Genomic DNA, 27,633 nt, shown 5'->3' with positions numbered 1-27,633 from the left:
TAAACTGACCCAAATATAAGCTGAGGCACCTCATTTTACCACAACAAAACTGGGAAAACGTATGGACTCAAGTATAGGCCAAGGGTGGAAAATGCAACAACTACTGCTAAATTTCAAAATAAAAATAGATACCAATAAAATTTCATTAATTGAGATATCAGTAGGTTAAATGTTTTTGAATATTTACATAAAACTTTGATTTAAGATAAGACTGCCCAACTCATTATTCTAACCTTCTTCAATGTAAATGTGCTTACATATCCTTCCAATTATAATAGAGCAGAATAATAAATGTAATAATAATAATAGAGTACAATAATGTAAATGTAATAACAAAAATAGAGTAAAATAATAAATGTAATAATAACAATAATAGAGTAAAATAGTAAATGTAATAATAATAATAATAATAATAATAAGAGTAAAATAATAAATGTAAGAATAACAGTATTAGAGTAAAATAGTAAATGTAATAATAATAATAATTAGAGTAAAATAATAAATGTAATCATAATAATAACAGAGTAAAATAATAAATAACTTTGACTCGAGTATAAGCCGGGGGAGGGGGGGGGCTTTTTCAGCCTAAAAAAGGGCTGGAAAACTCAGCTTATACTCAAGTATATACAGTATATTAATAACGCATTGCAACATTTCCATTTCTCAAAGCCATAAGAGCAGACAAGACAAGAAATCTTAATGTGATACACTTTGCTAATGTGCCATTTTCTCTGGAGAATAACATTGATTCAAAATGAAGAATTTAAAATGTGAACACAATAGAAAATGCAGGGATGTGCTTGTGCCAGAACTAATATCAAAAAGGAATATTGGGGGTAGGACAAAAAACGGTACAAAGGGGGGCTGTCTTTAAAGGGAACTTTATTCTGCAAGTCAAGTTAGACTTCTGAAAGAGAAATTATACAAGAAGACTTCTTTCTCATATCTATTTTCCCTCAAAGTAAGCCTTATTGATTTTGGCAAAGCTAAAGCTTTGAAATAAGCATAGGCAGGATGCTTACAATATCTTGATGGATGGTGATGGCAATGAAAAGTACTCCAGGAATTTGAAAGCCAAATAATTTGAAAGTCAAATAATGGACGGGGAGGAATCAACTTGCCCTCCTCAATTAATTATGGTACTGCCTATGCCTGAGCTTCCTCTGCCCATAGTTGGCAGCAATATCCAAATTTGAGATGCTTGTAGTCAATTACAAGATTACTTTATGAAGAAGAAATGAACAGAAGAACAGTCTTTATGGCCTTGGATAAAGTGTGCTAGGGTCACATATGTGTACATGCATACCCAAATATGTACATGCCCAATAGAACATGTACAAAAACACATACACAACCCTCTGATATATGATAACTTAGGTAGGGAAATGGCTGCAATCACTGTTTAGCAACCCTAATCTAGATTGTTGTTTCCAGTTGGTAACATGAGCAGGAAAACAGAAATCTCAGCAGCATTGGAGTGGGATGAGGCCAATGCCTGTCCATAAATCCTGATCCAGATTGTTATTATTTTATGTGTAACATTTGCTTATGGGTATGTTGATAGTTGCAACTCTCCATAATCAAATGCTACACATAAGAAACTAACAGCTGGATCAGGAAGACAGCAGACTTAAATTCCATAAATTAACATTGATGACTTGGACTGGCCCTGAAATATGACTTGGATTATACAATTTTAATTGTTGTTCTAATGTTATGTTTTAACTGGCTGGTTTTTAATGTTTTTGTTTATTTATCGGTGATATGTGTACATGCGGCATCAAATTGTTGCCTTTGTAAGGCCGCCCTGAGAAGGGTGAAATATAAGTGCAGTAAATAAATAAATAATAAATTGTCAAATAGAGGAAGTATCACATTCATGGCATAAAGTTCCCACAGTCCAAAGTTGCAAAGAGGTTTCAGCATCCATTCAGAGCATGACACAAATGGGTGCTGATCCACTTTCTCCAGTGCTGGGGGGAGTTTTATGTTTGCACAGAGCTGTCTCTTTCTGCAGCAATCCATCTGATGGTTTCAGAGGGAGAGGTGAGACAAAGAAACCCTTTGCATCATATTGACTAGGATAAGTTGTTATTCGGAATCACATTTTCTGGAACAGTGGCTATTTACCTTGTTCATTAGGTAAAAGGTAGTACTCAGATTTGTTTTGTTTTCCTCTTTCATTCTTATATGCACCCCCTTTCCTTCTTTTGTATTGCATCTCATTAGATTATGAGCCATTATTTTAAATTAGGACACACTTTGAATGTGCTGGCAGAAAGCAATTAGATAAATATATGAAATAAACACAAAAGCATTCATCACATCAGAAGCTAGCTACAGATCCTGTACAAACAGCTATGGTTACATCAGTCTTCACCCATCCATTGCTCCAATTTGGGGCTTAATATCCTTCTTATGTTTCAGATTCTCCCTCCCCTGCCCCTTCTTTTGGCCTACTGTTCAGAATCTATTGTCGCCAAAGTGATGCAGTTTCTTCCCCCCAAAAACCCAGTTTATCTTCCTTTCATGTTCTCTTCAATCATTCCTGTAAGTCTCCCAGGAGACAGCTCTAGGGAGATTCATGCATCAGTTTCAAAATGCCAGTTCCTACAGCACTTTTTTTTGCAAACACATACAGAACAAAAGCAGCAGAAATAATCTACATGTTTCCCTTAGTATATTTTGAAGAGAGGGTGGAATTTTGTATCAAACTCTATATGATAACATAGATTGGGATTGTGTTAATTTCTGATACCTTGAGTCTCAATATGATTTAGAGCTTTAATTTCCACAGTAAATCAAAAGCAACCCCAGGAGATGCTATAATGAGAGCTAGCATGCATTTGTGGCTAATCCTTTGGTGTGCCAATAGATGACTTCTGAAAAATATAATTTCCATTAATCTTCAGGGTGAATACAATTTTTTCTACTTTGAAGCAGATTAAAATGTAGGGTGGAGAAAATAATTTTTGTCTATAGGTTCAAGTGAAAGATATCTGATGCTAAATTTGCATTGTATTCTGTTTTTGGATCTCATATCAATAGTTATCTTTGAGAGAGAGAGAAAGAGAGAGATCAAAACAATAGACTATTGTTCTTTTAAACACATGCTCAAATCCATCACAATCTTTCTGCATTTGCCTCAGTTTTGGAGTATTTGTTGATAATACAATAGGGGTGTGCAGAACAAGTTCAGCTTGCCTTCAAAGGGAAGTTCTATGAAAAATGTATGCACATTAGTTACATTGAAATGTCAGAGTACCTGGTTGGGTGCCATTGTCAGAAATGGCATAGGAGAGCAGCATAAAGTTGCTCTATGATTCTTAGCTGAGCAGAAGATTTTGGATGATTCACCTCTATAATGCTTTTGTGAGCTTTCACTTCCCAGTCCCATCCAGTCTTGGGCAGTACACAACCGAGATACAGCCAAGGGTACATCCTTTTTAAAGGGGCTCATGGCAAATAGCCTAAGAAATTCTGGGCTCAGACTAATATCTCAGTATAATCCTACATTACTCTCTTGACTGATTTCTAGGACCATTCCATGCCTCATGGCAAGAGTAGAAGCATCTCACTACCTCCTCTTGCCCATATGCTCAAAGATAACAGAACTCTTGAGATCTCCAGAAAACCCCATTAGATCTCAGCACTGAGATCAACACTGTGTCTGGCCAGACTTTTCTCTAATGCGGTCTCCTTCCTATGAAGCATAGAATGGGCATACAATTCAGCACTGGGGCTTCACAGTAGGGAAGTTTTGGGCACAAGGATAAAGGGAATATCACCCCACCCATCATAAGGGACACTTATGCCATGTGGGTGTCCTTAACTGAATTCAACCCTCTTCATGCCCTTCCAGTCACACAAATCTGCAGGACTGGGGTACTACTTAACAGTCCCTGAATGATGGATAATTACAAATCACAAACTGATCCAAACACATGCTACTGTAGCTCTTTAGGTTAATCAATGCAGGGAAAAATACTGAAACTTGCATCATTGTTCAAATATGCCATAAGAAAAAAATACGAAGTACATCAAAGTTAGTCCATTTCTTATGTAGCATCTTGGTTTCTAATCTGGAACCTCAGCTTTCCCCAAAACTATTAAACTTTAATTAACAGGAAACACTGAACCATCTTGTCAGCTTGTGTTCAGGCAGATAACACTAGAAGCAATCATGATTATAAAAGCACCAAATGACTAGATTATATTGCTTCATTGGGATGGTCTACTTACCTGGAACAGATTATAATTTATGGTAACATGATGACAAGTATATTCCAGAGCAACTGTTAAAATTCTTTTTCTGCCAGATTGTGTTGAAACTTTCCCCCCCAAAAAGCACTACCCTTCTTTAAACATTTGAATAGTGCTTCTTTTCCCTGAAGTACTCCAAACCTAACCACACATACTAGAGATCGATGGCCAGCCTAGTACTGAGTCCAAAAGTTGTTTGGGCCCCTCAAACATTACATTTGAACCCCAAGGAATGAGAGCACCCTTCATTTTTGTGAGTGTCTCGATACGTTGGGGAATCTGAGCTGTTAAGCTCAAAATAAACCTCATTTGGGAGCAATTCCACCAAAATATAGCAGAATATCAGGAGTAAATTCCATAACCAGCAGAAACTTACGGGTGGTGAGCAAGGGAAGGCTTCTATTCCTTAGGATGGCTCAGGATTGCAGAGTAAGAACTTTAGGTTCAAAAATATTTATTAGAGTAAAAGGTCTTGATAGAAAAGGTCTTAGAGCTAACTAGCTTACTAAGTCTCATCTTCTAAAGGAGGTAAAAGGGGTTTTTTTAAGTCCATGCAGCTACATTTTGCCTAGAGAGAGGCAAAATACATCCTTACTGTAAGAAAAGCAGAAGACCCTAAAATGGTGGAGATTGCATGGTCAACCCAGGACAGTTTAAACGTAAGAGGAATTTCCCTCACAGACATTCCATCACTACATCATCAAAAGGGGAGGAGACAGTGGCTAGCAGAAAAGAAAGGCAAAGCCCTTTTAGGAAAACATGCATAGGAACGTGGAGGAAGGAATCCCTCAGCTTAGCCCTGTCCCTAGCTTAGCTACTCACTGAGGACTAGAAACTTGATGACACATTCTTGTGCAGTCCAGGGATGAAACCCAACATTATAAATTAAACCAAAGTGGGCACAAGTCATCGTTCTGTAAACACCTGATCCCTTGGTACCTCTTATCTTCAGAAGGAAAAACAGCAGAGAGCTCTGGAAAAGATTGGAGGTTGTAGGTTGGACTCTGGTGTAGGGAAAATATGCTTGCAGTGGTTTTTTTCTGCCAGGCATCATAAGGTCCAGGAACTTTCATGGGGTTGTAAATGCTGCTATGAGTAATATTTTCAATGGAAGAACTTTTAGCTTCTAGTTTGTGTTCCCTATGGGAAAAGACGCTGTGCATGGGGGTTGTACTGTTTTTAGTTCAAAACAGGAGAAAAACCGTGTGAATTGGTTACCTTCAGTGGATTCTGATTGTCACTGTTTTGGGATCAGGCCTTTACTACCTACTTGCTTTTACACAGCTGATACTTATATCAGTTGTCCATTTGCGTATGTAATTTGGCAAATGCAGGCTTCTGATGAAAAAGGATGTTTATGCTTCTCTGTGGCTGAGTCTTTTGTGCACTCTTGAAAATGTGCTGCGTAGCATATTTCCAGCTATTTAGAAGCAGACTTCTCCTCGCTGGATTGAAAAGGCTTTTTAAGAAGTACTCACCCCCATGCCTTTGCTTTAATGGCACATTTGTGAAAAAAAGGATCCTTAAATGTGTCCGAGCTTACAGGAAAGGAATGTTTAATGAGGCCATTTGGATTTTATGCTAATTACACTTCCAGCTGCTATAAAAATTATATGCAACAGCCCTAAACTGCAATTTTATAATGTCACTCTGCAATCGTGTTTTCTTAACAGAAACAAAAATGGAAAAGGAGAGCAACCAAATTGAGTTAATCTGCAAAGGAAAGAACGTATAAGACAGGATTTAAAGCTTGAATAGGTGAAATCAAAATGCACATGGAGGTATTTTTCCCCCTTTAAAACTAGCAAGCTGCATCATGTATCAGAAAGAGGATTTGCTAGCATATTTAATAATAATAAAATACCTGGATCTGCTGGTACAGTTCCTTTAAAAGATTCTCATAAGTGAGAGGTGATCTGTATCCGCAACATCTGTCATCCTGACAAAATGTGTAGCATTCCATAAAATAAAGTCAAGTCTCAGACATCTAGGCCTTTTGTTAGGGCAGATCAACTGTGCTTTGCATTTATTTTAAATACAAAACTGACATTAGGAAGATGTCCCCAATAGTGTAATCCTGTAGTGAGGAATATGTTCCAAAATATTGATTGAGGTTTACTCCCAAGTATGTTGCTATATTTCAGAGGGGGGAATTTGCAAAACCACTTCTGAGTATTTCTTGCCTGAGAATAATAATAATAATAATAATAATAATAATAATAATAACTTTATTTTTGTACCTCGCCTCCATCTTCCCGAAGGGACTCGGGGTGGCCTACATGGGACACAATGTGCCTAAAACCAATGCATAAAATAAACACACAGTACAATACAAAAAAGTAAAACCAATGGCATATAAAAACAAATATTTAAAACTCAGAACAGCGCCCAATAATCTATGGTGACAACTGCCATAAGCCATGTCCAAACTGTAAACAAGACAAGGGAATGGGATTGTGCAAATTGTAGCTAAGGAACAAGGGTGTGGGATGAAAGTGCAGTACTGTGTCATTAATTGCAGACCATTGGGGCTAGATATTCTCAAAGGCTTGTTTAAACATCCAAGTCTTCAGATCTCTACGGAAAGAGGACAGTGTGGGGGACGGCCTAATCTCCCAGTCAAAGGGCCACCACTGAGAAGGCCCTTTCCCTCATCCCCATCAACCATGCTTGTGACGGTGGCAGGACCACAAGGAAGGCCTCCCCAGCAGATCTGAACACTCATGTAGGTAGATAGGTGGAAATGCAGTCTCCAAGATAGGCAGGGCCTGAACCGTTTAGACTTTATAGGTAATAACCTGCTCTTTGAATTGAGACCAGAAACTTATTGGTAGCCAATGGAGCTGTTTTAATAGGGGCATTGTGTGCTCATTATAGCCAGCTCCAGGTAGTGAAATCCATGGGGACTTGAGGGCACACACACACACACAAGTTGATGTAGCACTTATATAGCTGGAGGGAAAACATTTATGAGAACATATCATTTGAATTAGCCATATGTTAATACACATTTGTAGCAAATCTGTTTCTTCATCCATAAAGGGGCTCTTCTGACACAAAGCTTTCAGGAGGTGTTGGAAACAATATTTGTAGCCCATCCTGTGAAAGCATTTGCACATGTCCCCTTCTGCCTTCAGTGACTGAAAGTCTCTTCAACTCTTATGGAATCGTCTCTACCTCTTAAGATTTTAGTCCAACCTCAAAATAACACATTTTCCTTTGGGGGCACTTTGCTTAGGGAAATATAAGTTTGCCGTGAAAATATGTGCATTCAACAAAAAGGCTCTGCTAATTTTGAATCCCTAATCCAGTCACCATTTTGATGCATATGTTTGCACTCACTTGTTTGTGTTAGCTCAGAACCTTAGTTTTTAGGGTTCATGCTTTAGATTTAAATATATGTATACATTGTGTAATTTGGTTGCCAGTCTTCAGTGAAACTAAACTGGCATGCATCCATGAAACTACATTCACTGACTTATACGCAGTACTTGTGTTAGGTCATTGAGAAGAGCACATGGCAGCCTACTTGCCTCCCACTGGTGCCTCGGTGGCTGAAGATGTTGGGCATTACAGGCTGCAGTGTAGGAAATGCATTCAACGGTATGCATCCACATGACCCACACCGGCTAATGCGATTTGATTCAGGGTAAGCCAATTAATCCAGTTTGACCTCAAATTAAAAGAACACTAGCAAAGGTCTGAGTCTTTCAGGAATGTCCAGGCCTTTGGGGGACTGCCATCTCAGATCACCATGATCACAAATCACTTCCCTACAGCCATCTTGCACTCCCTGGGCTCAGGCACTCTCTGGGTTCTCACCCTCCCTGCACCCCATTCCTTCAAAAATGACAAAAAAAGCATCCCTTGCTGTCCCTGCAGGGTCTGTTCTTCTTGAGTCTGCATCGTTTTGGAAGTGAGGAAGCTTTGAAGTAGGGGAGGGAGCTTCCCACTTCCAAGCTCCATTCCATCACTGCTAGAATGATATAGATTCAGGAAGTACTAACCCTGCAGGGATGGTAAGGGATACTTTCATATAGTTTTTGCAGGAATGGACATGCAGGGAGGGTGAGAGACCCAACCGATGCCCAGCCCTGCCAAACCAGATTTGGCACAGCTGGGTTGTATAGCTGCTCTCCTGCCAAGGAGGCAGCTTTGGGCAGCAGTTTTGGACTCCACAAAGCTAGGAACCACATTTTTTTATGTGAGTTCCATTGCATTTTGTGGCTGTGTAGAAAGGCCTATAGTCTAACACAGTGAGAATGATAGATGCTGTCACATACTTTCAATGCCAAAGAGTCCTACGTTTACTACGTTTACACCGCTTTGAGTCGCCACACCGCTTTGAGTCGCCTGAGGGCTGAGAAAAGCGGTATATAAATAAAGTAAACAAATAAATAAATAATAGCAGTATATAAATAAAGTAAATAAATAAATAAATAATATCTGAGGTCTCTAGGTAGGGATGGGAAAGATCTTTACCTGCAATTTTGGAGAGCTACAAAAAATAAATTTAAGAAAGGAATGAGTGAGCCAGGAAATCACTACCACCTAATTTAAAACTATCTGCAGGTGACTACTTTGTACCTCTGACAAATTCCCAGCAGCCTATTTGGTTTGGAGGGAGAGGAAGAGAGGGGATGGAAAGAGGGTGGTAGGTGTAGGTGGATTTACTATGATCTCTGGCCCTTCCTGACATTAGTTTGTATTCTCTGATAGATTACTTCCATGGGAAAATGGTCGGGAACAGATAAGTTTCACTCCACTCCTGTTGTAGAATGGATATTTTTAATTTTATGGCCCTAACCATCTGACATGGTATGAGGCAAATGTATGTGTTGTGTATTGCTTTAGGAAAAGACAATCTTTTACCAGGCCTTTGGTGTCAAGAAAAGAGGGGGGTTATACATCTGGAGGACTGAATAGTTTCATTCATCTTTACAATGTAGAGACAGCCACCAAGTTATGAACAAGATAGGTTCTGCAGGTTTGTTCTTAAGCTGAATTTGTATGTAAGTCAGGAAAGGTGTATATGTGTGTGTGTGTGTGTGTGTGTGTGTGTGTGTGTGTGTGTGTATATATATATATATATATATATATATATATATATATATATATATATATATATATGTTCCTTACATACAAATTCAAAATAAACACCACAGGGGTGCTAATCCTTCCCTATTCTATCCAAAGCTCTCTCTCTCTCTCTCTCTCTCTCTCTCCAGATAGATAGATAGATAGATAGATAGATAGATAGATAGATAGATAGATAGATAGCTTTGGATAGCATAGAGAAGGGTTACCTGTGGTGTTTATTTTGCTGTTTTACCTTGATTTCTGTCCCTGTGATAATTGGATTTTGAAAAATTTGGCTTGCTTGGTGATAGTTTCAGTGTAAACACCTTTTCCCATAATAGCTCTTTCAGGAGAGAATTTCCCTTTCTGGGAGTAGATTTCTCTCACTTCCTTTGTCTAACCCCATTCTTAACTATGAGTCATTTGTAAGTTGAGTGCTTGTAACTAGGGAACTGCCTGTATGATATTAGGCTGCTTCGGTTCTTATCAGCCAGGTATGATGGGAAGTGTAGTGCAAATATTATCATCATGACAGGTCAAATGTTGCTTTATGGCATGGGTTTCTTGACAACCATTTTTAAACCCACAGAAAATGTGCATGCTATTAAATAAAAGCAAAGACAAATTCTTATTATTAAGCAGTCTGTTGTTACCAAAGATTCTCAATCTTGTTTTATCCAAACTCTATGGCAGGTGATTTCTTGGGAAGTAAAGAGAACAGGATTCTTCTGAAAATTTAGATCCCAGCCCATTGTTGTTAAAATACGCCAACAACCACAATTTATGATAGAACAGTTGTTTTAAATTTAAACAATAATAGCATCCTATTCTGCTTCAGCCAGGCCTCATCTGGAATATTATGTCCATTTCTGAGCACCAACATTTAAGAAGGACATCATCAAACTGGAATGTGTCTGAAAGATAGTAAAATGTCTGGAGACCAAGCCTTGTGAGTAACAACTGAAGGAGCTAAGAATGTATATCCCAGAGAAGATAGCGGTCTTTAATTTTCTGAAATCCTAGTCACACGGAAGATGAAGCACACTCCAGATAAAAAGGACTTAAATCCATGTTTTCTGAAAGTAGGATCTGAGTCAGGACCCTTCCAGACAGGCCCTATATCCCAGGATCTGATCCCAGGTTTTCTGCTTTAAACTGGATTATATGAGTCCACACTGCCAGATAATCTGGGATAAACAGAAAACCTGGGATCAGATCCTGGGATATAGGGTCTGCCTGGAAGGGCCCTCAGTGGATTCAAAACATAGGACCTGCATCAGAATATTGTATCTAAATCAGTTAATTCAAAAGACAAGAAAGGAGGTTCTGACTGTCCTAAGGTAGTGAAATAGATCACCTTGGAAAAACGATGGACTCTCTTCCATTGGAGAGTTTTAAATAACACTGATTTTTATCAGTGTTGTTTTAGTTGTGAATTTCTGATGGGAGAATCTGCTCTCTCTAGGAATAAGTACAGAAAAAGCTACAGAAATAAGACCTAATTCCAGATCAAGGCAAATGAGAAAGATTGTTATCTGTGTTGGCTGAGGATTAGACTTTGTCTCTATTAACATTTAAGTAGAAAGTGGGGGAAGGAGACTAAGCAACAAAAGAATAGGATGGTGTTGGTTTTTCTTTATTCTTTGCTCTTTCTTCCTATTCAGGAAGAAATATTTTTATGCATAAGTGTGATGCTGCCATTCTTATTTATGTGCTTTTGTTATTAATACAAATATAGGGGCATCAGTTTGAAAGGCTGCGGAAAATATGTCTGCATAAATCCTCTTGACTTTTATGGGCCATAAAGGATAAATGAATAATGAATTGCTGTTAAGAAAAATAGTTGTGTCCTATGTAATCCTTTGGGAACATAGCAGGTTTGATGCTACGGAGTCATCAGTGCAATGAATGGTCCTAGAAATTCAGAACCGCAATATGTAAATATTGCGGTTTCTGTTGTAATTCAGCCTTAAGGGAATTTTATTCTTATTTTAATCAGCCCTGTCGGCAGTGGAATAAATGAGGCAGGCATCCCTCCGGCAAGAGTTGTGTAGCACATTGATTGAGCCACACTGTTCCACTGACCTCCTGCTTGCCTGACCCATATTTGATTCATCTGTTTGTTGTCTTGGTAATGAGAGTCTGTCGTGCCTTGACTTAAAGTATCAGGGTTCTTGTGATTCCGGTAGCCATCAATAACTCACGAGCACGAAAGAGCAGCACTATTGTGCAACTCTAATTCAAAGGCACAGAGCCAAGCAGATGGAAGCTTAGAAAATTGCTTTTTTTAAGGGGGGGGGGACTACATCTACCAGAACCCCCCAGTACTTTTCCAAGCTTTGAACAACATACTGTGTAAGTTCCACCCAATGAATTGGTTCGGTTCCCTTCGCTTCTTTTGTTTAAGAAGCAGGGACTATTTGACCTGGAACTCCTTTTTGTAATGCAATGATACTCCTCCTTGTAATGATACAACTATTATACACAGTGTTGCTACCCCACAAATACAAGTTCTTTGCCTACTTCTGTATGCTATAATTCTATCTGGATTTCCCTTCCCCCAGCCATACACTATTACAAAAGATATAAGGAGTATAGTAACAGAATGAACATGTTGTTATACAACAGAATAGAATAGAATAACTTTATTTATTTGTTTATTTCGAGCATTTATATCCCGCCCTTCTCACCTCCGAAGAGGGACTCAGGACGGCTTACAACAGGCAGCCATTAGATGCCAATACAATACATTAAAACCACAATTACAATTAAACACAATTAAAACAATAATATTCAGCTTAAAACAGTTTGCTGGTTTAAAATCATAGTCCAGTTCAATCCATTGTAGTCATTCAACCTTCTCTTCCCAGATGCTCCATCTATTGTTCAAAGGCTTGAGTCTTTTACAAAAGGTCAGGGGTGATTTGAATGCAATATTCCTGCTTCTTGGCAGGGGGTTGGACTGGATGGCCCATGAGGTCTCTTCCAACTCTTTGATTCTATGATTCTGTGAGGGAGTGGACAGATATAACGTCATTGGGCGGGGAGTTCCATAACTGAGGAGCCACCACAGAGAAGGCCCTGTCTCCCGTCCCCACCAGTTGCATCTGCAAAGGTGGTGGGACGAGAGCAGGGCCTCCTCAGTTGATCTTAACGTCCTTGATGGTTCATAGAAGGAGATATGTTTGAACAGATAAAATGGGCCAGAAAAATGTATTATCATTGTACATTGTACAATGAAATTAAAAGCCATCCCCAATCACATTATATATGTAGAATTAAAAAAACCAAAACACCCATCCTTCCACAGTCTAATTACTTTTACACAACTCCTAATGCCACATCAGTATAGACAGAGTATATGTTTTCTATGGAGTTTTCTCCCCCTTTCCATAATGCTTTTGCAAATATGGGGACTCTATGGAAGTTCCTACTTTGAATTCCATGCTCTTCGTTTTAATTAGCCAGGGATGAGATATGCTAGAAGAAATAAAGAGATACAGACAATGTGTGTGTGTGTGGAGAGAGAGATAAGTCAGTCAATAGTACACTATTTATTTGCTTCATTTATTTTTTGCTTTATTTATACCCTGCCTTTCTCATTACAGTAGAGCAACTCAAGGCAGCTTACAACTCTGGCAAGATTCAATGCCACTTAAAACATAGTCACAAAATCTATCCCATATACAAAAAACAGTTTAAAAGGTTAAACAATCAAATACATAGAATAATAGCAGATTAAAACATATAAAGTGAATGATTCCATTCATCCGTAATCCTTGCTCATAATCCTTATTCATACTGTATCGAAACCGTAATGAGTCATTCTGCAAAAGCTTGTGTCCAGAGCCATGCCTTGACCTTTTTTCTGAAAACCAGAAGGGATGGGGCCTCCCTGATGTTACTGGGGAGGGAATTCCACAACCGGGGGAATGTGAATAGAATAGTTTCATAGTTATACCTTCCTTACAGAGAGAAAAAAAATGGATAACATGGTTTTCTATGCATCTAATGTAATAATTAAAATATTTAGAATAGGAGGGGCTTTTAAAAGAATAAATTTAATATTAATACAAGATTAATGTTTATTTAATCTTGCCAAACATTTTCCCTATAGCTGTTCATCTGTTTTGGCTGAAAGTAATTAGGTGAAGCCAGCAGAAAGAAAATCTGGGATTTGCTGGGTTTTTTTCCTGGCATTTTCCCTGTTTGTTTTCATACAAGGGATGGAAGGCCTCTTACAAGCTGGAGCTCCCGGTGGCACAATGGGTTAAACCCTTGTGCCATCAGGAGTGCTGATCAACAGGTCAACGGTTCGAATGTGGGGAGAGTGGGTTAAGTTCCCTCTGTCAGCTCCAGGTCCCCATGCGGTGACATGAGAGAAGCCTCCCACAACGATGGTAAAACATCAAATATCCAGGCATTCCCTGGGCAACGTCTTTGCAGATGGCCAATTTTCTCACACCAGAAGCGACTTGCAGTTTCTCAAGTCACTCCTGACATGAAAAAAGAAACCTTACAAGCTTTCCCTAGATTTCAAACATTATGTCAGAATACTGGGCTGGATTGATCAGAGGGCTTATATCCAGCTTAACTTTGTGCTGGATCAAATCAGCCACCCCCACCCCCATAAACCCAAGACATGCATAGAGTAAACAGAGCTTCTATCTATTCCAATAAATCAAAGGAGAGCGATTTCAAGACATTGTCCCAAATCTCTGCATTTGGTTTCTTTTAGAACAGAAGGAATAATCCTTTCCAAACCCCCTCCCCAATTCTACATTTCCTTCTACCTTAAAAGGTCAGATGTAGCCATTTTGGGATTATAACACCACAACCTCTCAGTTAGCTTTTAAAGACCCAGAGAGATGTATGTATCAATGTGGAAAATACTGTTATTTATTTTCCAAGATAGAATAGAATATGAGACTCAATTGTGTGTTCATATTGCAGCAGGAACATTTACATACAAATGGTTAACAGCATGAATGATCAACATTTTGCGTTTTAAGGAGCTACTTTATGTCTTGTCGAAGGCTTTCATGGCCGGAATCACTCAGTTCTTGTGGGTTTTTTCGGGCTATATGGCCATGTTCTAGAGGCATTTCTCCTGACGTTTCGCCTGCATCTATGGCAAGCTTCCTCAGAGGTGAGGTCTGCTGGAGCTGGGAAAAAAGGGGTTTATATATCTGTGGAATGACCAGGGTGAGACAAAAGGCTTTTGTAAGTTGGGCTAGGTGTGAATCTTTTCAATTGACCACCTTGATTAGCATACAATGGGCTGACTGTGCCTGGAGCAAACTCTTCTTGAAAGGTGATTAGATGTCCCTGCCTGTTTTTCTCTCTGCTGTTTTAATTTTAGAATTTTTTAATACTGGTAGCCAGATTTTGTTCTCTGGTTGGAGAGAACAAGCCACGAGAGTCAAGATGAGGATCCACCCAGAGGAAAAGTGTTCCTGCCATACATCAAGGGAACCACTGACCGCATAGGGAAGCTGATGAGGAAACACAACATACAAACAATCTACAAACCCACCAAGAAAATCCAACAAATGCTACGTTCAGCAAAGGACAAGAGGGATCCTCTCACCTCTGCAGGAGTCTACCGTATACCATGCAGCTGTGGACAAGTCTACATAGGGACCACCAAACGCAGCATTGCCCAAACAAGAATCCAGGAACATGAAAGGCACTGCAGACTACTCCAACCAGAGAAATCAGCCATAGCAGAGCACCTGATGAACCAACCTGGACACAGCATTTTATTTGAGAACACAAAAATGCTGGACCACTCTCACAACCCCCATGTCAGACTACACAGAGAAGTCATTGAAATCCACAAACATGTGGACAATTTCAACAGAAAGGAAGAAACCATGAAAATGAACAAAATCTGGCTACCAGTATTAAAAAATTCTAAAATTAAAACAGCAGAGAGAAAAACAGGCAGGGACATCTAATCACCTTTCAAGAAGAGTTTGCTCCAGGCACAGTCAGCCTATTGTATGCTAATCAAGGTGGTCAATTGAAAAGATTCACACCTAGCCCAACTTACAAAAGCCTTTTGTCTCACCCTGGTCTTTCCACAGATATATAAACCCCTTTTTTCCCAGCTCCAGCAGACCTCACCTCTGAGGAAGCTTGCCATAGATGCAGGCGAAACGTCAGGAGAAATGCCTCTAGAACATGGCCATATAGCCCGAAAAAACCCACAAGAACTGACTACTTTATGTCCTTGGCAGAATTTTGGGAACTGGAAATAATTTTTACTAGATAATTTGGATCCAAACACACACAGTCTCGTCACAAATGGTTGCAGTGTAAAGATAGACTACTCTAATGCAGGAATCATTGTGGTTCTCCAGATTTTTGACTCCAGCTATTTCCAAAATCTTTTGCAAATGGCCAATGGAAGTTGCAGTCCAACAACATCTGCAGGGCCATAGTCTGCCTTCATTTCTGCATTAAAAGCAGTTGGGCAATAACAGCCAGGGCAGGACTGGTTCAGTGCCACTGATGTAGCAGATCAACCAGGGGTCTGTGAAAATGCATCACTGTTTTGGACAGGAATAAATAAGCTTGGAAGTTGCTTTTTTTCATTGTCAGTTCAAGAAAGAATTTTACTCAATTCTATACAAAGAACAACACTGACAAGCTGGAAAATGTCCAGAGAAGAGCAGTCAAGATGATCAAAGGTCTGGAAAACAAGCCTTATGAGGAGTCGGGGTATTTTAGTGGTTATGTTTCTAAATATTATTTTAATCACTTAAAAAATCTGTAATTTAAAAAATAATTACAGCATTAACAGTAAACATATGGCAGAGCCAAAGCAATGGGGGACAAAACACTAATATTGGTGGCTGCGTTTTATTTGAGGTTGCCTTCAGATATAAGAAAGCTCTTGGCACATGTTTCTTTCTTCCTCAGGAACTTATGTCTCTGGTCTTTTCCTGAAATTATCTGAGATTCGTTACAAATCAGAGGTCACATCACTGTTAGAAGAAAACCACAATTTAAAATTTCATCTGTACTACATGTATGAATCCTTCTTTAGGTGATTGTTTTACCAAGTAAATACCCAGGAAAAAGACCTTCTTGTTTTTGCCGCTCATAAAGGAAAATCTTAGGTACACAATCTGATTCAGTAGTCCAGCAAACTTTAGCTTTGATCAGCGCTTTCTGACTTTTGGTGGCTGAAGCAGTAGGCAAGTTATGCATTTGCGTTTAGAATGAATCCCTGAGGGGTGCTCTTGAGGCACCCCGATGCGGACCTTCTGATGTTCTAGCTGGAGCAAAGCGAATGCATCCCTGGGCTGGGAGGCCCCCTTTGCCCCGCAGGCCCCATTCCTCCAAGGCCCCCACCTACACATGGCTCAGAAGCCAGGAAGAAGAAGGAATAAGGAGGCCCCGAGTGCAGAACCCATCATCCTCCACCTCCTCGCCACGCCGCCCCAGGCTCATCACAAGCTGCAGCAAATGGGAAAAAAGGAAAGGAAAGCAGAGCCAAGAGAGAAAAAGCTGTGCCTCTGCGCCGCTTCAAAAAGAACAGCATTCACCTCCAATGTCTCCAAAAGGTATTCTTGTCATCTTATGGATACTTTCCAATCATAGCAACACTTTTGTCCTTGACTTATCCAACTCCATTTCCTCTGCCTGCTTGTCCTCTCTGCATTTCTAAGGAAGGGAAGGGATGGAACGAAATCCTTGCAGTTACAATTCAGAATAGAGAGCAAGATATTTCCCCCAAAATCTACCCCATGTTTTTGTGATAGCATAACTTAATTGCAGCTTTCCACCCTGAGCAGTTTTGCGTACCAAAATCAGACTCCCCACTCCTGGCTGTTTGCTGACTAGGCTCATTGGTTGGTTCTGTTGTAGATTACTGATTAGAAGTACCCCGAGAAGTGTCACAAAAACACTTGTCTGCACACTTATTTGATTTATAAAGCTAAGGAACATTGGTGATCCTGTCTTAGTTTTGCCCTGTGTTTAGAGCAAATTCTGAGGCTTATCCTCAGAGCCCATTGATGGCCACACTGAGCCCAAGAAAGTATAAAATGCCTGAAAAACAAAGTAAAAATAGCTAAACATCTATTTTAACTTGTGGGGAAAACCCTTTTAAAGGTAAGAATGGTGCTCACCATTCTTGAGACCTCTCAGAGTGGCAATTCCCTTTTTCCCATGATATATCCTTTGGTGATGACTAGTCTGGGGAGCCCAGGGCTTTGCAAACACATCCTAACACCCCCAACTTCAGCCCATGGGCTTTATGATTCCCATCCTTGATTGAAATGAATATCCAGTACAGCCCAACTCTGATGGGCTGTTTACAGCAGGTGTGGGCAAACTTTCTATCTTCCTATCTTGGGGACCGCATGGTGGGCCAGAGCATGGTAGGCAGGCCAGAAGGGGGGTTTCTCCCAAAGTCCCCTGCCTGCCTTTTCCTCCTCTTCCTCTTCTCTTTTGGAGGCAGAAAGTGAAGGAGAGACAGGAAATGTTTGGATCCCAAAAGAGTTAGCCTTGGACAGGATGAGATAGTGGACTAGAGAGGAAAAGTGTATCTATTAGATCTCATATTGCCTACTCCTGATACATAATCCTAGAATTCTAGAGCTGGAAAACACCCCCTCCCTCCCCAAGGGCCATCTAATCCAACTACCTGCCATGCAAGAAGGCACAATCAAGCACTCCCGATAGATAGTCTCTGTGGAAAAGCCTCCAGAGAAGGAGACTCCAAGGCAGTCCATGCCGCTCTCCAATAGCTCTTACTATCAGGAAGTTCAATGTATTGTCAAAGGCTTTCATGGCTGGAATCAATAGGTTCTTGTGGGTTTTTTCGGGCTATATGGCCAATGCCTCTAGAACATGGCCATATAGCCCGAAAAAAACCACAAGAACCTATCAGGAAGTTCTTTCTAATCTTTTCAGTCAAATCTCTTTCCCTGCAATTTGAAACCATTGTTCTCTTGTGCTCAGGTCTCTAGAGCAGCAGAAAGTTAGTTTCCCCCCTCCCTCCTCAATAGGACATCCTTTTAAATCTTGAAACATGGTATCATGTTCTCTCTCTACTTTCTCTTCTCCCAATTTATTTATTTATTTATTTCGAGGTTTTATATACCGACCCTCTCACCTTCAAAGAGGGATTCGGACCAGTTCACAACATGTGTTAACATACAAAAAATATACAATAACAACACAATGCCACTTAATTACACGATTAAAATATCAGCACCATACACATTAAAACATTATCATCCCAGTTAAAAGAGCCAAATCGTCCGACACCATCACAATCCCATTCATCATCCTCCTTTCATGTGGGCAAAGAATTAAATCAGTTGTCAAATGCCGCGTTCCACAAACAGGTCTTTGTTAGTTTCCTGAACGTCATGAGGGAGGGGGCAGTTCTGATCTCTAATGGCAGGGAGTTCCAAAGTCGAGGGGCCACCATCGAGAAGGCCCTGTCCCTCGTCCCCACCAGCCGTGCTTGTGCAGGCGGAGGGACCGAGAGCAGGGCCCCTCCGGATGATCTTAGTGGTCTTGATGGTTTGTAGGGGAGAATCCGTTCGGAGACGTAAACAGGGCCGGAGTAGTTTAGGGCTTTATAGGTTAACACCAGCACTTTGAATTGTGCTCGGAAGCTAATCGGCAGCCAGTGGAGTTCGAGTAACAGCGGAGTGGTGTGCTCCCTGTACCCCGCATCCGTTAGTAATCTGGCTGCCGCGCGTTGTACTTGCTGCAGCTTCCGGGCAGTCTTCAGAGGCAACCCCATGTAGAGAGTGTTGCAGTAATCTAACTAAACATCCCCCAGGAGGAAAGGAGGAAAGGAAAAAAGGAGGAAGGAAGAAAGGGAGAAAAAGAAGGGTGGAAGGGCATGGAGGGAGGGAGTTAAGGGAAAAGAAAGGAAAAACAAAAGGGAAGGAAGAGAGAGGAGGGAAGGAGGGAGGAAAGAGGGAAGGAAGGATGAAAGGGTGGAAGGGAAGGGAGGGAGAAAGAGGAAGGTTGGGAAGTAAGGGAAGAAGGAAGGAAGGAAGGAAGGAAGGAAGGAAGGAAGGAAGGAAGGAAGGAAGGAAGGAAGGAAGGAAGGAAGGAAGGAAAGAAGGAAAGAAGGAAAGAAGGAAAGAAGGAAAGAAGGAAAGAAGGAAAGAAGGAAAGAAGGAAGGATAGGGTGGTGTGAGGGGAAGCTGATAAAAGAGCCCAAGGGGCCACATCTGGCCCCTGGGCCTAGGTTTGCCCATGCCTGGTTTACAGGCACTTGTTCTCCCTTCTTATAGTTAAATCAAACTTGGAGTGCACAATGTGTTCAGAAGATTCTCCTCTGGGAATGGGTTTGCATGCTCATCCTGTATAGAGCACACTCTTTTGGTCTTTAAGTAAGCATTTAAGACCCCAGTGCTCATGATAATTTCTGGCCAGTGCAGCAGGGATTTGAACTGTGCTTCTGTTGCCTATGACTCAGCATAGCTGGAGTCTTTTCAATCAACAATAGCCTATCAAACACTTTCGTTCTGTACAGAATAAAGTGCAGGAGCAGCCAAAAGGAACTGCAATATTGCTAAAATGCTTTTTCTGACACTGCACCATGAAATACTGCTGGTTTTTTTTCTTTTAAAATCAGGTAATGTATAATGATACTGCTGACTAAGTTCTCTGGACTTAGCTGAGTATTCATCCCAAGGCCAAAACGCATGTGGCACACAGTCACGTTGTAATTTTGGTCTGACCGTTTTTTCCGAAAACCCAAACCTACCCATGGAATACTAATGCAGTGGGATTGTTTAACCCCTTCCCTTTCTCATTCAAAAAATTACCCCCACCGTTTGAATGCTTTCCCCCTTTCCATCCTTGTTGTTGGGTTGCTACTGCATTTATCTGCATTTCTTTGAAGAGGGAGGGAAGCTATATAACTGATCATTACATTCTCATTTTAAACCTTCAGCAATTAGTGAACCTGCAAGTTTGAGTCCAAAGAAATATCTTTTGTCCTCCTGTGCACAAAATGTATGAACACAGTGGCTGATTAGAATTAGAAACAACAAATGTTAGAGTTGGAAAGGACCACAAGAATAATCTAATCCACCTTTTGTCATGCAGAATATATAGCTAAAGGTTTCCTAAAACATGCTCATCCAACCTCTGCTTCAAGGAGAGCATGCTATCTTCTGAGGGCCCTTCCAGATAGGCCTTATATCCCAGGATCTGATCCCAGGGTTTCTGGTTATCCCAAATTATCTGACAGTGCGGACTCATATATAATCCAGTTTAAAGCAGAAAACCTAGGATCAGATCCTGGGATATAGGGCCAGTCTGAAACAGCCTATTCCACTGTTGAACATCTCTTACACTAAAGAAGTTATTTCTGTTCTTTAGGTGGAAACAATTTTCTTGCAAATTGATTCCAGTGCATTGTGTTCTAGTATCTGGAATAGCAGAAAACAAATGCACCCAGTCTTCTACATGACATCCCTTCAGATATTTAAAGATAGCTAGCACATTCTCTTCTCCAGACTAAACATACAAAATACCCTAAGCCCTTCCTCATTAGTCTTGTTCTTCAGATCTCTGATTATTTTGCTGTCCTCTGCAAATGTTCCAGCTTGTCAATATCACTCTATTGTGCAAAAAATAAATAAATAGTGGAACTGCGAAGGACATCAAATATATGTCGGAAAATGGAAGTTTTTGGGTACACCTCAGACTGATGAAAGCTAGCTCTAGGTTTATGGTAGCTATAACACATTAATCTATCCCTTCTTTTCTCAAAATAATGTTCATAATACAAACTTTTTGAGTTGGCTTTCCCATGCTGTTTAAACTGCTAGCTGCAGGAAAGCCGCTGACTGGAAGGTCAATGTAAGTAAATCAATAAGTACCACCTCAGTAGGAAGGTAAAAGGGCGCGCCATACAAATATATAGACATGCTGGCAACATAATCGGGGATGTCCATGGACAACAGGCTCCTCGGCATACAAAATGGAACAAGAGCAGCTCCTCATGGCCGGAGTTGAGCATCATCTCCAGAAGCCGGTGATGGAAAAAAGGGGAAGGCCTTTACCTTTGTCGGTGTTGTGCGTACTGTATGTTATTGTTCACTGTTTGTGTAAAAAGGCATTAAACGTTTGCCTCATCTATGTATTATAATCCGCTCTGAGTCCCTTTGAAAGATAAAGCGGAATATAAGTAAAGTGTGGAAAAAGTGATAAAAGGGTTTTGGCCATGAATAAGTCCTAAGAAATCAATGGAAATCAACTAGGTTTGACTTGGAATCTATTTCACATTAGTATACTTTGTCTGAGCATGAACCAAACATGTATCATTGCAGTACCACAGTTAATGTTTTCAAACAGTCTGGGCTATGTCTGTTTCATGCAGGGGTGTCCTGTTTATTTTGGTCAGGCCGCTTTGCTATTTCCCAAACCCACCAGAGTATTTGCATTGCAAAAAAAAGTTCACCTTGATGGGATAAGATATGAAAGTTGATTTCTGTGGATTTATTCATTGGCAAAACCCTTCACAAAGTTTTTTTTATCAATCAGCACAGCATGGGAAAGCCGACTCAAAAAGTTTCTATTTCTGAGAAAACTGGCAAGGCAGGAAAAATGAATCTGGTTCCTGTTCTCTTCACACAAAATATATTTGCTGAAGAATCTTTTCCACCACAATCCCTGTGAAGGAATCAGAGAGTCTGTTGCAAATATAGGCTCTTGGATTATGCATGCTCTGTTTGATCCCAACCAACGTCATTGCTGCCAGAACCACAATGACGCTTGCTGCTGAATTCACCCGATTATATAAGTAGCAATATCTCTTTCTTACACAGCAAAACATACTCTCTGGGGCTATATTTAAGCATGGGATTCATACCAGTGCATTTCCATACTGAAGTTCATTGCCCGAAGGCCCATCCAGGGCCCATTACAAGTCACAGAAGGTTCTTCTCTATTCTCGCTCTCTTTCCATCTGTCTGTCTGCTTCTCTCTCTCTCTCTCCATTCATTTCTGCCATAGCCTTTCCTGCATCAGTTCAAAAGCCAATAGGATGTTTTCTCCTTTGGCTAGAAACATGTTAGGTAAACACAGTCCTTCTGCAACATGTCATCAGTGGTTCAAAATAAAGTTCAACAGAAGCATCTGCTGCCTGAAATGGTAGTTTAGCATTTGTGGCACTTCAATGCATAGGACTACATAGACGGAGCAAATTACACATACACACACACCTACACACCTGCTTTCTAAATGCTCTGAAAAGGCAGAGATGGGGAAGGATACGTTCTAGGGGTCCAAAAAGGTGACTCTGCCACCCTCTGTGCAAAGTAATATAATAATAATTTATTTGTATTCCTCCTTATCACCTCAAGGGGACTAAGGGTGGATTCCACTATACGCAAACATAAAGGCAAACATTCAATACCTAGAAACAGTGAAACACAGATAACACAGATAAAGGTAAAGGCTTCCCCTTCATCTCAGGTACTGGGTGTGGTGCCCATCTCCATTTCTAAGCCGAAGAGCCTGCGTTATCCATAGACACATCCTAGGCCATGTGACTGGCATGACTGCATGGAGCGCCATTTACCTTCCCATCTAGGTGGTACCTTTAATCTACTCACATTTGCATGTTTTCGAACTGTTGGCAGGAGCTGGGGCTAAAAGCAGGAGCTCACCTCATTGTGTGGATTTGAACTGCCAACCTTCCGGTCATCAAGTTCAGCAGCTCAACTGTTTAACCTGTTGCGCCACCACAGCCCCCAAAGGCATAGAAATGTGGTGGGATGATGCTTTCTCCCACTGATAAAAAGTTACTAGGAGTCGTGAAAGGAGTCTTGAAAGAAACAAAAAAAAAATAGAAATGGCGATTCACCAGATAATACAAGATCAGGATTTCATCTGGTAAAAAAAGAACAGTTTGTGCAAAATCAGTTAAAATGGTGAGACCCACTGCCTCAAAATCTAGCCATTTCTACTCAGGAAACCAAAAGATGGTAACTGAAACTTTACCATCAGAACTTATGGCAGCCCCAAAGTGGTCACTATGTCACACTATCATTCTTCAAGGTTTCATACAAGAGGTGTGTTTTTTCCACTGTTGCACAATGTTTATTTTCTGTTCTTCTTATTCATTCCAGTTGCATCTAGGGAGTGACATTTTTCTCTCTGTCCCTATCCCGTTTTTTAAAATCAGCTTCTGTATTTTCAGTGGGTAACCTGAATTCGTTTGAGGGTTCTGTTCTGCTTCAGCAGGAACAGTCCAATTTTCTTCCAGTTTTGTTCCAGCTCAGAAAAAAATAAAAGTGCACTTTAGATTCCTTTTGAATCTCTCTAAAATTCAATAATTGTATGTTTATATACATAGATATAGTCAAAATTTAATATCTTACAGAAACAGATATGTTTCTAGACCACACCTTGAATACTGTGTCGAGTTTTGGGCATCACAATTTAAAGGAGATGTTGACAAACTGTAATGTGTCCAGAGGAGGGCAACTAAAATGATCAAGGATCTGGAGAACAAGCCCTATGAGGAGTGGTTTAATGAGCTGGTCATGTTTAGCCTGCAGAACAGAAGGCAGAGAGGAGCGGAAGTCATAGGGAAAAGGGAGAAAGCTTGTTTTGTGCTGCCATGGAGACCAGGACACAGAACAATGGCTTCAAACTACAGGAAAGGAGATTCCACCTGAACATGAGGAAGAACTTCCTAACTGTGAGAGCTGTTCAGCAGTGGAACTCTCTGCCCTGGAGTGTGGTGGAGGCTCCTTCTTTAAGCAGAGGCTGGATAGCTTTGAATGTGGGGGTGCTTTGAATGCGATTTTCCTGCTTCTTGGCAGAAAGTTGGACTGGATGGCCCATGAGGTCTCTTCCAACTCTGTTCTATATTGCCAATTATATCATTCAGGGAAAGGCCAGTTTTCTATTTACAAGTTGAGGATGTTAAAACACTTTTGAGAGATGAAACCTCTTGGAACAGATGTTTACCAGTATGTCATACTCTATGTCTACCTACAATTTTTTTAAAAAGCTATGAGAGAATTATAAAGTACATTTTTCATCTGCAAATACCCTTCTAATTTTTTCTAGAGATGCAAAGGTTAAGTTGTTTTAATGAGCTGTCTGGATGAGAAGTGATAGGATATAAGAAGCTTCCTATAGTGTTAGCCATCCACATTGTTAAAGCTTGTAAAATGTCTGGCTTATTGCTTGAGTAATTGGTTAGAGAGTGAAGCAAGTTTTATGGGGCAACTGAAAGAACTTTGGCAAGTATGAACCATATAAAAAAATAAATTACAAAGAAATACCTTATTAAATGAATGAAACTGAAACTAAAACTTCAAAATATATCAAGAAATGTTACTTAGGGAAAAGGGAAAAAGGGACCAGATAGGAAAACTATACTTTCAAATGTTCAAAAGAACTGAAAGAATAAATCTAACTGCCTGAGAATTCCAAATGTTTTTGCCTAAACTGTGAATCCCAGGATTACGTGGGATTTTGCTATGGCAGAATGAAACCATCGAAATATTATTGTGTAGTGTGAAAGAGTCTTCAATTAATAGTAGGTTTTCTGAAGGAAATAGTAGGATCTTTCCCATAGACTGGAATCTTTTAGAAGCAGCAACCAAGAATACATTTGTGCTCCCTTCCCTTCAAGAAGGAGGATTCAGGAAGAAAAGCTTTCTCTCAGCCAGTGTCTCCAGCATTCAATAAGGAATACAGTACTGAGACAATTCCTGGCCCAAGGGAGTGGATTTGAAGGAAATACTCATTTTCCAAGGACTATCCCATACATTGGTGGGAATCACTCTTGTATAAGTTCACCCAAAACTTGAAAAACTCATTATTTGGCCACAGTTCACAACTCCCCCGCCATCTGATAGTTGTAGTCCATCAAGTAACTTTTCTAAGCACTGGTCTTATTCCTAACTAACCATTTTTTTCATGCTTTTTAATCGTGTCAGAAGCAACTTGAGAAGCTGCAAGTCACTTCTGGTGTGAGAGAATTGGCCGTCTGCAGAGACGTTGCCCATGGGATGCCCGGATGTGTTACCATCCTGTGGGAGGCTTCTCTCATGCCCACACATGGGAAGCTGGAGCTGACAGATGAGAGCTCACCCTATCTCGTGGATTCGAACAACCGACCTTCAGGTTAGCAGTTCAGTAGGCACAACTTATTGTGCCACCACAGCTCCTTATTTCTATACTTGATGGACAACAACTATCAGAAGGGGGAGGATCTGTGAACCACAGTCCAAATAGTGAGTTTTCCAAGTTTCCAAGTTCTGGGTGAACTTATACAGAGGACACCTTGCTAGAACATGCTGTTCAATGAAGTTGATTGCGACAAATATTAATATTATGAAAGCTATCAAAGAACATACTGATCCATATTACGTATGCTTTTGATGGCAATGCTTGTACAGTCCGCTTATCTTTACTCTTTTTTTCTAATAGATCATCAGAGACAAAAAAAAGGAAAACACTGCATTGCTTCCTGATAGCCCTGTGTTAAATTATCCAACAAAATGATTATACAATCCAATTATCAAGGAGTATGTTAGACCCCAGGGACCATCTTTGATGGAGCCATTGATATCAGTAGGCAAGTACTAAACAGACAAAGGGTATGAATCAGCATAGTAATTATGTTCCTGCTTCCTTTCTTCAAGAGTTTTGATAAATTGCTGAAAAAGGAGCTGAACTGAAATCACCTCTATCCCATTTGCATCAACCAGTTTCCATTGGTAAGATTACATACAGCATAGAAGGACATCTCTGTTGTTCTTGCCAGCTGAATAGGTGTCTTAAGATTAGGACTTAACAAAAAACAGGCAATCTATTTCAGCCCCAGAAATAAAAAATAATATTTCCATATTTGAAAAGTTTCAAAATTAACAAATCTGTCACTTTTTGTTTCCTACAATATTTTTTTGAATAAAATTAAATCAAATGTCATGTTCTTTTCCACCAGAATATGATGAATTTTGCATATTATGGTAACTTTTAGTGAAACATGAATTTAATCCTCATCCTTCTCTACTGAAGGTTTAAAAAGGTAAATACCCAGGCTGCTTTATACAGACGTGCTTCAGAGAACAAAGGGTGCATCTTTACAAGGCAGAAAAGGTGGTGCTGATCCAGAGTGGGGTATTCCAGATCGGCATTACTGAAGGGTACAGTCCATGCCCCCGAAATGGTTCAGTACTGCTCACCCAAGGCTTGTACCTTTCCCCCATCATCCTGCCATTTACAGTGTCCAGCAGGCATAAAACCAGAGCTGGACACTGCCCAGCCTCTGGTATGACTGATATCCAGAGAGTCAAAGTGATGTGAAAGAACAGTGGGGAAAATGAGAAATGACTCTCCCTCCTTTCAGCAATCAGCTTGGTGCTCTGAATATCATCACTCCAGTGTCAAACAGGGTCTAGTTCTACATTTGTGCCCTGGACACCTAAAACGGCAGGTCAAGGGGGCAAGGTAGGTGCCATCACCTGCCCCCACCATTTCTGTTAACACAATTCAAGGTCATGTTAAGTGACCTTGACCTGCTGAATCAGCTCCATGCACCATGCAGTTGCCACAGCTCTGATTCGGCATCCTTTTGACTTGAAGTGCCAGTGTGGACATGCCCAAAGCTTCTGACAAAGAAACTTCTTACCAAGTATGTGCATGAATGCCCAATACCTTTACTTTTTCCATGTTGTCTGAATAAAACTGAAACTTCAAAATATATTGAGAAAGAGTATTTAGGGGAAAGGTTTAAAAAAAAGGACGATCTAGGAAAACTATACTTAAAAACTTTCCAAGGAACACAAAGAATCAATCTAAGCTGCTTGAATATAATCTTAGATTTCAGAGTATGCGCAGAGTTCTTAATCTGGCCAGCATTTTCTCCTGGAGTGTTACTCCTTATATAAAGTATTTTAAATAAAAAATCAGGATTCGCCTCGGGAAGTTGGAGAAAAACATTTCTTTGCTGGTAGGTTGCAACTGCCTTTTTTGGAAAGACATGACCTTTTCAGAGACCATAACCTTTTGGAAAACCAGAATCTCCATAACTTTTTGGAGAAAAATGACATTCAGGACAATTTGAAAATCATAAACTTTTGTAAAAGTATGATCTTGAGTAAAACTCATTTGAGTAAATCTTCTCTTCTTCCTCATGTACTTATGCAAGGCAATTTGGTCCTCAGTCTAACAATTGAGAACCAACCTAGTTGTCTCTAATTTGTTAGGAACAGATGATGGCAATGCAAAAATATAGCAGTTCTTCATAAGTGTTTCTTTCAATGCCCAAAA

General features: G+C 40.2%; 1 protein-coding gene across 7 annotated transcripts in view; it reads left to right on the top strand.

The window, feature by feature from the left end:
- PHACTR1 (phosphatase and actin regulator 1) overlaps nt 1-27,633 on the top strand; it is a 320,720-nt gene that overhangs the window by 207,371 nt on the left and 85,716 nt on the right. The window lies entirely within an intron of this gene.

The sequence above is a fragment of the Anolis sagrei genome, chromosome 4 (assembly GCF_037176765.1).
Source record: "Anolis sagrei isolate rAnoSag1 chromosome 4, rAnoSag1.mat, whole genome shotgun sequence".
Taxonomy (NCBI): Eukaryota; Metazoa; Chordata; class Lepidosauria; order Squamata; family Dactyloidae; genus Anolis; species Anolis sagrei.
This window is presented reverse-complemented; position numbering and strand designations above follow the sequence as displayed.